Source organism: Aquarana catesbeiana, linkage group LG02, assembly GCF_042186555.1.
Source record: "Aquarana catesbeiana isolate 2022-GZ linkage group LG02, ASM4218655v1, whole genome shotgun sequence".
NCBI classification, from domain to species: Eukaryota; Metazoa; Chordata; class Amphibia; order Anura; family Ranidae; genus Aquarana; species Aquarana catesbeiana.
Genome location: NC_133325.1, coordinates 277,941,175 through 277,954,615, shown reverse-complemented (window position 1 = coordinate 277,954,615; position 13,441 = coordinate 277,941,175). Strand labels below are relative to the sequence as shown.

General features: G+C 53.9%; 1 long non-coding RNA gene across 1 annotated transcript; it reads right to left on the bottom strand.

Annotated features, from left to right (window-relative positions):
* Positions 1-6,548: 6,548 nt before the first annotated feature.
* On the bottom strand, positions 6,549-12,914 carry LOC141129880 (uncharacterized). Its single transcript, XR_012241894.1, has 2 exons — positions 12,271-12,914; positions 6,549-6,649 (listed from the first exon to the last, which is right to left on the bottom strand). It is a non-coding gene; the product is annotated as an uncharacterized lncRNA (long non-coding RNA).
* Between the last annotated feature and the right edge of the window lie 527 nt (positions 12,915-13,441).

The window sequence follows — 13,441 nt, the reverse complement described above, 5'->3', positions numbered from 1 at the left end:
TTTAGCTGAACACTGTGAGGTGGACGCACCCCACTAACTTGTAGGTTTAGCTGAACACTGTGAGCAGGACGCACCCCACTTACTTGTAGGTTTAGCAGAACACTGTGGGCAGGACACACTGCACTAACTGTAAATAGTCTAGCTGCCTGACTGTGGTACTAATAGGATCAAAAGAACACCAGTAATTTTCTTTAAAATACTGTAACAAGACAAGCCTGCCTGTCAGTAAGAAGATAACAGGAACGGATCTAGCTGAACACTGTGAGCAGGACGCACTGCACTAAATGTAAATAGTCTAGCTGCCTGACTGTGGTACTAATAGGATCAAAAGAACACCAGTAATTTTCTTCAAAATACTGTAACAAGACAAGCCTGCCTGTCAGTAGGAATATAACAGGAACGGATCTAGCTGAACACTGTGAGCAGGACGCACTGCACTAAATGTAAATAGTCTAGAAGATAACAGGAACGGATCTAGCTAAACTGAATACAGTGTATATATATATATATATGCAACACCTGGGATGCATATATATACACAATACACTTTAAGTGCAGATAACTGACTGACTGTCCTGCCTAATCTAGCTAACTCAAATGAAATGACACTGTCTCTCTCTCTCTCTAAGCACACCGGAACACACTGCACAGGGCCGCCGTGCAGGCGGCCTTATATAGTGTGGGGCGTGTACTAAATCCCCTGAGCCATAATTGGCCAAAGCCTCCTTGGCTTTGGCCAATTATGGCTCTCTGTTAAGGCGGCGCTGTGATTGGCCAAGCATGCGGGTCATAGTGCATGCTTGGCCAATCATCAGCAAGCAATGCACTGCAATGCCGCAGTGAATTATGGGCCGTGGCGCGCCACACGAATTTGGCACGAACGGCCCATATCGTTCGCAATTCGGCGAACGATCGAACAGCCGATGTTCGAGTCGAACATGGGTTCGACTCGAACACGAAGCTCATCCCTACTCACCACTAACAGGTTGCCAACCCCAGGATTAGGGTGTGCCCAGGCACACCTGGCAGACCCCTTGCGCATGCCTATGATTGCTAGCCTAAACTAGAAATATCTTCTGGCTACTCAGGAGAACACTTTACTAAGGCCGGGCTACTACTTATTCGGCCCAGGAAGCAATCATGGGTGGTAGCTTGTGTTCACAGCCATGCTTGTTATTTTTACCTAGGGTTTGTTGACTACGGGACTGTTTTAGACACCCCCTGCTTTGCAGTTCCAATTCAGGGATCAAAGCTCTCATGTGTTTGGGTATGGGAGCCGGGAGGGTTAGGGTGGTTCGGGAGAGTCGGGAAATGTTCCATATGTTGCTGCTGTTATGGTTACATGAGTGTTATTTCATAACATTCGTTCACAGGTTCATAGGCCACCCAGGTAATCGAAATACTCAGGTATACATGTCTAAAAGCACAATGTTTTTTCATAGATGTTTATCAGGTTGCGCCCCCACCTCTCGAGAAGCTCGGGATCCCACAACTTGGTGAGCTCTGGGGTATCTCGGGAAGTGGTCACGCAAACTTCTGTCTAACACCCAGGAATGAATACTTTACGTCTGATATCATGGAATGTTAGAGGGCTTAATTCTAAGGTAAAACGCTCAATAATGTTTGACTACTTAGCACGACACAAACCGCATGTAATCCTTCTCCAGGAAACCCATCTCCAGGGCTCCAGGGTTATGGCCCTTAAAAGAGCCAAAATAGCATACGCTCTACACTCCACCTATTTCACCTATGTCCGAGGGACATCTATTCTTATTGCCAAATCGGCACCAATCTCAATTAAACACATCAAACTTGATCCTAATGGATGTTTTGTGATCCTGGTGATGGAACTTTTGGGCAAACCTTATACTGTGACAAACATTTATGTCCCACCGCCTTTTACCAAAAAATTCTTTGAGAAGGCGATGGGAACAATACTTGAAATTGCTGAAGGCCCTTTAATAATAGCTGGGGATTACAATACAGTTTTAGACAATTCTATGGATAGATTTTGATGTTCTACATTGCCCCCAACATCCCTAGGATCTTTCTTAGTTCAATTTGACTTGGTGGAGGCCTGGAGATGGAAGCATGCGAATGTGCGGGAATAGTCATGTCAGTCTGATTCTCATGATACTTTATCATGAATTGACCTCTGCTTGGTTTCATCCGATATACTTAATCTAGTAACAAGAATCAAATATCTCCCCAGGGCAATGTCTGACCATTCGCCTTTGATGGTGGACCTAGCTCTGAACATTTCTTCCTCATATCGGGTATGGAGGTTGAGCCTACTGTGGTTAGCGGATCAGGCTGTAATAGATCAGAGTTCAGCAGATATTAAATCTTATTGGGTAATCAACAAACACAGTGCGGCTATCCCGGTGGTCTGGGATGCCTTTAAGGCCACTGCCCCTGGCTCTTTTACAGCTGCCAGTGGGCGGGCCCGCAAAGCTTCGCAGTCCAGATTGGTGGACACAGAGGAAGAACTTAGGGTAGCGGAAACTGCATATTCTACAAACCCCACCTCCGAAACACACGCTACTTGGCGACACAGGGCTAGAGAATTGGAACTGGTACTTCTAGAACGCACACAGAAAAAACTACTATATCAGAATCAACGTATATTTGAATTCAGGGATAAAAATAGCTGCCTATTGGCATATTTGGCCAGGCCCGATTATCAACCCTGTAATATCCCTAGAATAAAAAATCTAACGGGCATGGTGGTTGAACAGAATGATGACATTATGAAGGCGTTTATTACCTTCTACTCCACGCTGTATACCACCAGAGCTCACTATACAATAGTGGAGCTAGATGACTATCTTTCAGAAATGTCACTTCCAAAACTAACGGAGCACCAGGCCTCCGGGCTTGACGCTACGTTGACAACGGAAGAAATAGGGGAGGTGATACAGTTTTTTGCCAGACATAAAACCCCAGGCCTTGATGGGTTCCCTATCAAGTGGTACATGCAATTTCGGGACTTATTGATCCCACATTTGTTGCGTATGTACAATTTTGCCCTTAAAACAGGTCAACTACCACCCTCCATGTCAGAAGCGTTGATAGTTTTAATCCCTAAGCCCCATAAGGATCACCTCTTATGCGAATCATATCGGCCAATCTCGCTTATCAACTCAGACGTTAAAATTCTGTCCAAGGTACTCGCCAAGCGATTGAATACAGTAATTACAACCATTATAGGGGCGGACCAAACAGAATTGATGCCTGGAATTTCAACCTCTATTAATTTGTGAAGACTTTATACCAATCTACAAGCAACCCATGACAAAACCGGTTCCCGAGCTGTATTAGCTTTAGATTCTCACAAGGCCTTCGACTCAGTCGAATGGCCATATCTTTTCGAAGTCCTGGCCAAATTTGGATTTGGCACTGTCTTCATAAAGTGGGTACAGCTCTTATACTCCAAACCCATCGCTAGACTAAGGGTTAATATGTCCATATCAGATGCTTTCCAGATAAAGAGAGGTACAAGGCAGGGGTGTCCGTTGTCACCACTCCCGTTTGCGCTGGCAATAGAGCCTCTAGCAGCATTGGTGAAATCCAGTGGGGAGATTAAGGGACTGACGACTGGGGTCTAGAAGAAAAAGTATCCTTATATGCGGACGATATGTTGATATATTTGGAGGACCCCCAGTCGTCACTCCCAGTCCTGCTGGAGATTATCCAGCGATTTGGCCACTTTTCAGGGTATCAGGTCAACTGGGATAAATCCCTTTTGTTTCAGATTGACCGAGAGACACAAATAACATTACCCCCAGAATGCCCATTACAAATAGTTGGCACCTTTCGATACCTAGGGGTTCTGATAGAACACCCTATCTCCTCATATACCAAGATTAATTTAGACCCTCTTATCAGTAGATTAAAAACCACCCTGAAAACATGGAATAATCTCCCTCTCGCGAAGAATAAATGTTTTTAAAATAATCTACCTCCCGAGATTCCTTTACATTCTGAGCAACTCACCAATCTATATAACCAAAGCCAAATTTAAAGAAATAGACTCTATAATCACTAATTTTATATGGAGATATGGTGATGCAAAACATACCTTACAGCTACCTATCTTGGAGGGTGGACTGGCGCTCCCATGTCTCCAAAAGTACTATATTGCCTCTCAAATGGCACATGCCCATTGGTGGTTCTTTCCTGAGACCAACAATAAAGCTAGAGGCGACCATCCTCACCTCATATGAATCCCTCCAAAATCTAATACACCGCATGTCACTTAGGGGGAGGGAAGGCATAAATGTTTTGGCCATGACCCTGCAGATCTTTAGAATTTCTAAACTAATACCACCCAGTGCCCAATCTGTCTATTCTCCCAATGCTCCACTATGGGGAAACCCATGTCTACCAGAATGTAACCAGAGAACTGACGGGGGATATTGGTCCAAGAAAGGGGTGAAAACAATAACGCACTTGTTTACAGATAATACGTTCCGATCCTTTGTAGAATTCTAGAGAGACTTTGGGCTCCCACGCACGGCCTACTTTCAATACCTACAGATAAGACACATTTCACTGGAAAGGGGTGGGACTTTGAGTGAGGCATGGGACTGTGCCTCCATCCCAAATACAAGAAAAAGAGAGGGGGCCGGGTGGGACTTTAAATGAGGCAGTAGACAGATTGGGGTGAGGAAAAAATGTTCAAATTTATTATGTAAAAACATCCTGGTATGTATCACATTTGAAGGGTTACGTGTGCATGCGCACAAAACATGGCCTACATAATTACATGCGTATACAAACAGTCATTATAATGTCTACCAATAAATGGCTGTTACAATAGTAATGTACAAGGGTTACATGTATACTGGGAAGCACAAAACACATGATATAAAAAATGAGTGACCGGTATATAAAATGAGATGCATCAAAAGGTAGATCAGGGTAAAGTCCTATATTAAAGCTCAGTGGCTGCATCCATGGTGCCCGACGCGTTTCTGTGAATACCCTTCTTCAGGGGCAGATGCTACAGGATTTCTGAAATAACAAGGTATAAAATCATCAAAAAAATGAAAATAAAAATGAAAAAACCAGAAAAGACGAAATGTCAGTTTCTGGGTACTCACAATATGACCAAACTATGGAGCACGGTAGGGACTGGGCAAGGAAACACACCCTTCCCCGGAGCTGAGGTGGCAAGCAACACAACGCACAACAGGCGCCCACCGGCATCATCCCCAAAGCGCAGGCATCTCCTCCACACCATAGCCAATGATGGATAAAGGTGATGATCAGGTATCTAAAATGAATGGATAAATCCATGGGGATAGTCAGGGATACTGTGACTAAGGAGTAAAGAGAAGTGAATAAATGTGATGAAGTCATGGAGTATTACCTGGAAATGCTTGGAACAAGAGCTCACCAACGCTGTGGCGTCTGCACTTGTGTGGGAAGGCGAAAGCCGCACTCGAGGCGACACCTAATAAGCATCCCGCCTGCGTCGGTGATTGCCACCAACGTCACGCTGGGCCGACGGTGCATGGGGCGGGACCCGCCCAGGATGACGCCACTGCGTCTGGCTACGTCGGCACAGGATGGAGAATGCGCCCGCACAGCGGCGCCAGCTGGTGACGTCATGTGCGGGAGCAGTGCGTGACGCCGATGCGATGTGAGCACCCGCCCGATCCCCCACACCAAACCAGCCCAAAACGCGGGCGGATGTGGGGGGGATGGGGAGGGCACGCAGAGCGCATCGCAGCTCCGGAAAAAGAACAGCCCAAAGCCCAGAACCCAGCCACCATGTTGGATAGTGTGCAGTGCGCCCAGTGCTTGAGCAACATATGGTTGCACAAAAGTGTGTGTGTGGACCTGAAAGGTGCACCAACACACAAAAAAACCCCAAACAGAGCTGGCAGGGGATAACTGCCTACAACTGTCTACTGCCTCCATCCCTAGTAACGATTTCACTGGAAAGGTGGGACTTTGAGTGAGGCATGGGACTGTGCCTCCATCCCAAATACAAGAAAAAGAGAGGGGGCCGCGTTACAGATAAGACACATGGCAGCTGCACAATTTGGGCTACGAAATATAGAGATGAAATCTTCCCAACTTGAGCTTTTGCTGACTGATCCCTCTCATGTCAAACTAATTTCATCTTATTATAAAAATCTGCTCCACTCCACAACTACTAGGCTCCAGTGGCGGCTGGTGAAGTTTTAGGATGGGGGGGCGCCAGACCCCGCCCTTCCTTTTTGACCCCTCCCACTTGATGGAAATGGGCGTGGTTTCAGCGAAATAGTGGGCGTGGCTCTAAGGTGGTGTGGTTAGCGTCTGAGATGAACGAGGGATGGAGGGAGAGGGCGAGGGAGAGAGGGACAGCAGGCCTAGATCCTACACAACAAAAGAAATGTGTATTCTACAAAGTTTAACAATCAGCAGATAAAGATACTCCAAACACCTGGTGTTAGCGCTTCAATCATCCCGGCACCATGGTTGTTATGGTGTCAGGATGATTGAAGCTCATTATTACTATTATTACATTGTAATATAAAATGAAATCGTTCAACTCACCATAATGCAGAATCAGTGGGAGCCCCGAGTGTGTCACTAGCCACGTCGCCTGTCACCAGATGCCATCAGGTGTCCCCAGCAGTCCCTTCTTACATGCAGCCTGTGTCACATCAAATGCAGCCTCTGTCACATCAAATGCAGCCTCTGTCCCCCCCCAAAATGCAGCCTCTGTCCCCTTACATCAGAGTTGCCATCAGTGTCCCCCCACAGCATGTGTCCCCATCAGAGCCCCCCACAGCAGGTGTCCCCCACAGCAGGGTGTCTCCATCAGAATCCCCCCACAGCAGGTGTCCCCATCAGAGTCCCCCCACAGCATGTGTCCCCATCAGAGCCCCCCACAGCAGGTGTCCCCCACAGCAGGGTGTCCCCATCAGAGTCCCCCCACAGCAGGTGTCCCCATCAGAGTCCCCCCACAGCAGGTGTCCCCATCAGAGTCCCCCCACAGCAGGTGTCCCCATCAGAGTCCCCCCACAGCAGGTGTCTCCATCAGAGCCCCCCACCAGAGCCCCCCACAGCAGGTGTCCCCTATCAAAGCCCCCCACAGCAGGTGTCCCCCATCAAAGCCCCCCACAGCAGGTGTCCCCCATCAGAGCCCCCCACAGCAGGTGTTCACTATCAAAGCCCCCCACAGCAGGTGTCCCCCATCAGAGTCCCCCCACAGCAGGTGTCCCCCATCAGAGCCCCCCACAGCAGGTGTCTCAATCAGAGTCCCCCCACAGCAGGTGTCCCCATCAGAGTCCCCCCAAAACAGGAGTCGCCCATCAGAGCCCCCCACAGCAGGTGTCCCCCATCAGAGCCCCCCACCAGAGCCCCCCACAGCAGGTGTCCCCTATCAAAGCCCCCCACAGCAGGTGTCCCCCATCAGAGTCCCCCCCACAGCAGGTGTCCCCCATCAGAGTCCCCCCCACAGCAGGTGTCTCCATCAGAGTCCCCCCCACAGCAGGTGTCTCCATCAGAGTCCCCCCACAGCAGGTGTCCCCTATCAAAGCCCCCCACAGCAGGTGTCCCCTATCAAAGCCCCCCACAGCAGGTGTCCCCTATCAAAGCCCCCCACAGCAGGTGTCCCCTATCAAAGCCCCCCACAGCAGGTGTCCCCCATCAAAGCCCCCCACAGCAGGTGTCCCCCATCAGAGCCCCCCACAGCAGGTGTCCCCTATCAAAGCCCCCCACAGCAGGTGTCCCCCATCAGAGTCCCCCCACAGCAGGTGTCCCCCATCAGAGCCCCCCACAGCAGGTGTCTCAATCAGAGTCCCCCCACAGCAGGTGTCCTCATCAGAGTCCCCCCAAAACAGGAGTCGCCCATCAGAGCCCCCCACAGCAGGTGTCCCCCATCAGAGCCCCCCACCAGAGCCCCCCACAGCAGGTGTCCCCTATCAAAGCCCCCCACAGCAGGTGTCCCCATCAGAGTCCCCCCCACAGCAGGTGTCCCCCATCAGAGTCCCCCCCACAGCAGGTGTCTCCATCAGAGTCCCCCCCACAGCAGGTGTCTCCATCAGAGTCCCCCCACAGCAGGTGTCCCCTATCAAAGCCCCCCACAGCAGGTGTCCCCTATCAAAGCCCCCCACAGCAGGTGTCCCCTATCAAAGCCCCCCACAGCAGGTGTCCCCTATCAAAGCCCCCCACAGCAGGTGTCCCCCATCAAAGCCCCCCACAGCAGGTGTCCCCCATCAGAGCCCCCCACAGCAGGTGTCCCCTATCAAAGCCCCCCACAGCAGGTGTCCCCCATCAGAGTCCCCCCACAGCAGGTGTCCCCCATCAGAGCCCCCCACAGCAGGTGTCTCAATCAGAGTCCCCCCACAGCAGGTGTCCCCATCAGAGTCCCCCCAAAACAGGAGTCGCCCATCAGAGCCCCCCACAGCAGGTGTCCCCCATCAGAGCCCCCCACCAGAGCCCCCCACAGCAGGTGTCCCCTATCAAAGCCCCCCACAGCAGGTGTCCCCCATCAGAGTCCCCCCCACAGCAGGTGTCCCCCATCAGAGTCCCCCCCACAGCAGGTGTCTCCATCAGAGTCCCCCCCACAGCAGGTGTCTCCATCAGAGTCCCCCCACAGCAGGTGTCCCCTATCAAAGCCCCCCACAGCAGGTGTCCCCTATCAAAGCCCCCCACAGCAGGTGTCCCCTATCAAAGCCCCCCACAGCAGGTGTCCCCTATCAAAGCCCCCCACAGCAGGTGTCCCCTATCAAAGCCCCCCACAGCAGGTGTCCCCATCAGAGCCCCCCACAGCAGGTGTCCCCCATCAGAGCCCCCCACAGCAGGTGTCCCCTATCAAAGCCCCCCACAGCAGGTGTCCCCCATCAGAGTCCCCCCACAGCAGGTGTCCCCCATCAGAGCCCCCCACAGCAGGTGTCCCCTATCAAAGCCCCCCACAGCAGGTGTCCCCCATCAGAGTCCCCCCACAGCAGGTGTCCCCCATCAGAGCCCCCCACAGCAGGTGTCTCAATCAGAGTCCCCCCACAGCAGGTGTCCCCATCAGAGTCCCCCCAAAACAGGAGTCGCCCATCAGAGCCCCCCACAGCAGGTGTCCCCCATCAGAGCCCCCCACCAGAGCCCCCCACAGCAGGTGTCCCCTATCAAAGCCCCCCACAGCAGGTGTCCCCCATCAGAGTCCCCCCCACAGCAGGTGTCCCCAATCAGAGTCCCCCCCACAGCAGGTGTCCCCCATCAGAGTCCCCCCACAGCAGGTGTCCCCCATCAGAGCCCCCCACAGCAGGTGTCCCCCACAGCAGGTGTCTCAATCAGAGTCCCCCCACAGCAGGTGTCCCCATCAGAGTCCCCCCAAAACAGGAGTCGCCCATCAGAGCCCCCCACAGCAGGTGTCCCCCATCAGAGCCCCCCACCAGAGCCCCCCACAGCAGGTGTCCCCCATCAGAGCCCCCCACCAGAGCCCCCCACAGCAGGTGTCCCCTATCAAAGCCCCCCACAGCAGGTGTCCCCCATCAGAGTCCCCCCCACAGCAGGTGTCCCCCATCAGAGTCCCCCCCACAGCAGGTGTCCCCCATCAAAGTCCCCCCACAGCAGGTGTCCCCCATCAGAGTCCCCCCACAGCAGGTGTCCCCATCAGAGTCCCCCCACAGCAGGTGTCCCCATCAGAGTCCCCCCACAGCAGGTGTCCCCCATCAGAGCCCCCCACCAGAGCCCCCCACAGCAGGTGTCCCCTATCAAAGCCCCCCACAGCAGGTGTCCCCATCAGAGTCCCCCCCACAGCAGGTGTCCCCCATCAGAGTCCCCCCCACAGCAGGTGTCCCCCATCAGAGTCCCCCCCACAGCAGGTGTCCCCCATCAGAGCCCCCCACCAGAGCCCCCCACAGCAGGTGTCCCCTATCAAAGCCCCCCACAGCAGGTGTCCCCATCAGAGTCCCCCCCACAGCAGGTGTCCCCCATCAGAGTCCCCCCCACAGCAGGTGTCTCCATCAGAGTCCCCCCCACAGCAGGTGTCTCCATCAGAGTACCCCCACAGCAGGTGTCCCCTATCAAAGCCCCCCACAGCAGGTGTCCCCTATCAAAGCCCCCCACAGCAGGTGTCCCCTATCAAAGCCCCCCACAGCAGGTGTCCCCTATCAAAGCCCCCCACAGCAGGTGTCCCCCATCAAAGCCCCCCACAGCAGGTGTCCCCCATCAGAGCCCCCCACAGCAGGTGTCCCCTATCAAAGCCCCCCACAGCAGGTGTCCCCCATCAGAGTCCCCCCACAGCAGGTGTCCCCCATCAGAGCCCCCCACAGCAGGTGTCTCAATCAGAGTCCCCCCACAGCAGGTGTCCCCATCAGAGTCCCCCCAAAACAGGAGTCGCCCATCAGAGCCCCCCACAGCAGGTGTCCCCCATCAGAGCCCCCCACCAGAGCCCCCCACAGCAGGTGTCCCCTATCAAAGCCCCCCACAGCAGGTGTCCCCCATCAGAGTCCCCCCCACAGCAGGTGTCCCCCATCAGAGTCCCCCCCACAGCAGGTGTCTCCATCAGAGTCCCCCCCACAGCAGGTGTCTCCATCAGAGTCCCCCCACAGCAGGTGTCCCCTATCAAAGCCCCCCACAGCAGGTGTCCCCTATCAAAGCCCCCCACAGCAGGTGTCCCCTATCAAAGCCCCCCACAGCAGGTGTCCCCTATCAAAGCCCCCCACAGCAGGTGTCCCCTATCAAAGCCCCCCACAGCAGGTGTCCCCATCAGAGCCCCCCACAGCAGGTGTCCCCCATCAGAGCCCCCCACAGCAGGTGTCCCCAATCAAAGCCCCCCACAGCAGGTGTCCCCCATCAGAGTCCCCCCACAGCAGGTGTCCCCCATCAGAGCCCCCCACAGCAGGTGTCCCCTATCAAAGCCCCCCACAGCAGGTGTCCCCCATCAGAGTCCCCCCACAGCAGGTGTCCCCCATCAGAGCCCCCCACAGCAGGTGTCTCAATCAGAGTCCCCCCACAGCAGGTGTCCCCATCAGAGTCCCCCCAAAACAGGAGTCGCCCATCAGAGCCCCCCACAGCAGGTGTCCCCCATCAGAGCCCCCCACCAGAGCCCCCCACAGCAGGTGTCCCCTATCAAAGCCCCCCACAGCAGGTGTCCCCCATCAGAGTCCCCCCCCACAGCAGGTGTCCCCAATCAGAGTCCCCCCCACAGCAGGTGTCCCCCATCAGAGTCCCCCCACAGCAGGTGTCCCCCATCAGAGCCCCCCACAGCAGGTGTCCCCCACAGCAGGTGTCTCAATCAGAGTCCCCCCACAGCAGGTGTCCCCATCAGAGTCCCCCCAAAACAGGAGTCGCCCATCAGAGCCCCCCACAGCAGGTGTCCCCCATCAGAGCCCCCCACCAGAGCCCCCCACAGCAGGTGTCCCCCATCAGAGCCCCCCACCAGAGCCCCCCACAGCAGGTGTCCCCTATCAAAGCCCCCCACAGCAGGTGTCCCCCATCAGAGTCCCCCCCACAGCAGGTGTCCCCATCAAAGTCCCCCCACAGCAGGTGTCCCCCATCAGAGTCCCCCCACAGCAGGTGTCCCCATCAGAGTCCCCCCACAGCAGGTGTCCCCATCAGAGTCCCCCCACAGCAGGTGTCCCCATCAGAGTCCCCCCACAGCAGGTGTCCCCATCAGAGTCCCCCCACAGCAGGTGTCCCCATCAGAGTCCCCCCACAGCAGGTGTCCCCATCAGAGTCCCCCCACAGCAGGTGTCCCCATCAGAGTCCCCCACAGCAGGTGTCCCCATCAGAGTCCCCCCACAGCAGGTGTCCCCATCAGAGTCCCCCACAGCAGGTGTCCCCCATCAGAGCCCCCCACAGCAGGTGTCCCCCATCAGAGTCCCCCACAGCAGGTGTCCCCCATCAGAGCCCCCCACAGCAGGTGTCCCCCATCAGAGCCCCCAACAGCAGGTGTCCCCCATCAGAGCCCCCAACAGCAGGTGTCCCCCATCAGAGCCCCCAACAGCAGGTGTCCCCATCAGAGTCCCCCACAGCAGGTGTCCCCCATCAGAGTCCCCCAACAGCAGGTGTCCCCATCAGAGTCCCCCAACAGCAGGTGTCCCCATCAGAGTCCCCCAACAGCAGGTGTCCCCATCAGAGTCCCCCAACAGCAGGTGTCCCCATCAGAACCCCCCACAGGAGGGTGTCACCATCAGAACCCCCCCACAGCAGTTGTCCCCATCAGAGCCCCCCACAGCAGTTGTCCCCATCAGAGCCCCCCACAGCAGTTGTCCCCATCAGAGCCCCCCCCTCAGCAGGTGTCCCCCCGATTCTCCACACAGCGGTACTTACCTTCAGTCTCCTGCGGTGTCCTCCTCCTCACACTGGCACCAGCATTCTTCCTGCTTCCTCTCTCGGGCGCAATGAGAGAGAGAACCAGGAAGTGACATCTGCCTCAGGGCAGATGTCAATCAAATCTGAAGTGCCAAGTAGCTTCCGCCCGGCGCCTGTAGTATGTATTGCTATGGCCGAGCGGAAGCTACTCGGCGCTTCAGAAAACGCCCCAAGGCGGGCTAAACGCCCGCAAATGCAGCGCCACGTCTGCAATCTCGTGATTGCATAGACGTGGCGCTTCCTATAAGTGCACTGTGTCCGGCGTCGCACTGTATCCGGCGTCCGAACACAGTGCACTTAAGGACCTTTTTTTTCCTTTTTTTTTTTTTTTAAAGGGCCAGTATTAAAAAATTTTTTTTTTTTTTTTTTTTTGACTTTTTTTTTTTTTTTTGCTGCCTGGAGGGGGGGGCGGCGCCCAGGCGCCCCCTATGGACGGGCCGCCACTGCTAGGCTCACTACTATTGAACAAAAATGGCGTTCAGATATACCCAAGCTGACGGAGGAGATATGGGGGGAGATTCTTCCCTTGCAGGTTCCCTCCGTCATCTCTTCCAGGGACAAAGTGGTCCAGACCAAGCTATTATATAGAGCATACTTCACACCAAAATTACTATTTAAACTAAAAAGATTATCCAATCCTCTGTGCCTTAGATGTGGTGTGGCCGATGGCACATTCTTCCACTTAATGTGAGAATGTGCCCCGATACGGCAGTTTTGGTCAGAGGTTACGGCCTTCATCAGCTCTGTAGCTAAAATACCAAACATTTGTAATCCTCTCAGATGCCTGCTAGGCTACATTGATGATGAAGAATAGTATACGAATAGTGCTGTTTTATGCTAAAAAAACAATAACCATGCACTGGAAATCCCACTCCACTCCGACTATAAAGTTCTGGCTCACCATTATCAACCAAGCCATACCACTATATAAGCTGACATATGAAGCTAGAGGATGCCCCAAAAAGTTCTCTAAAATGTGGAACTCATGGGTAAGCTCAGAGAGCACCATACCACCTGCCTAGTGAGTTAGAGCACTGTATAGAGATATTATGGTATAGTGAATATCTGAAATTAACCCCTGACTACAATAAAATGTGCTGTAAGATGTTTTATATATACTAATGTATAA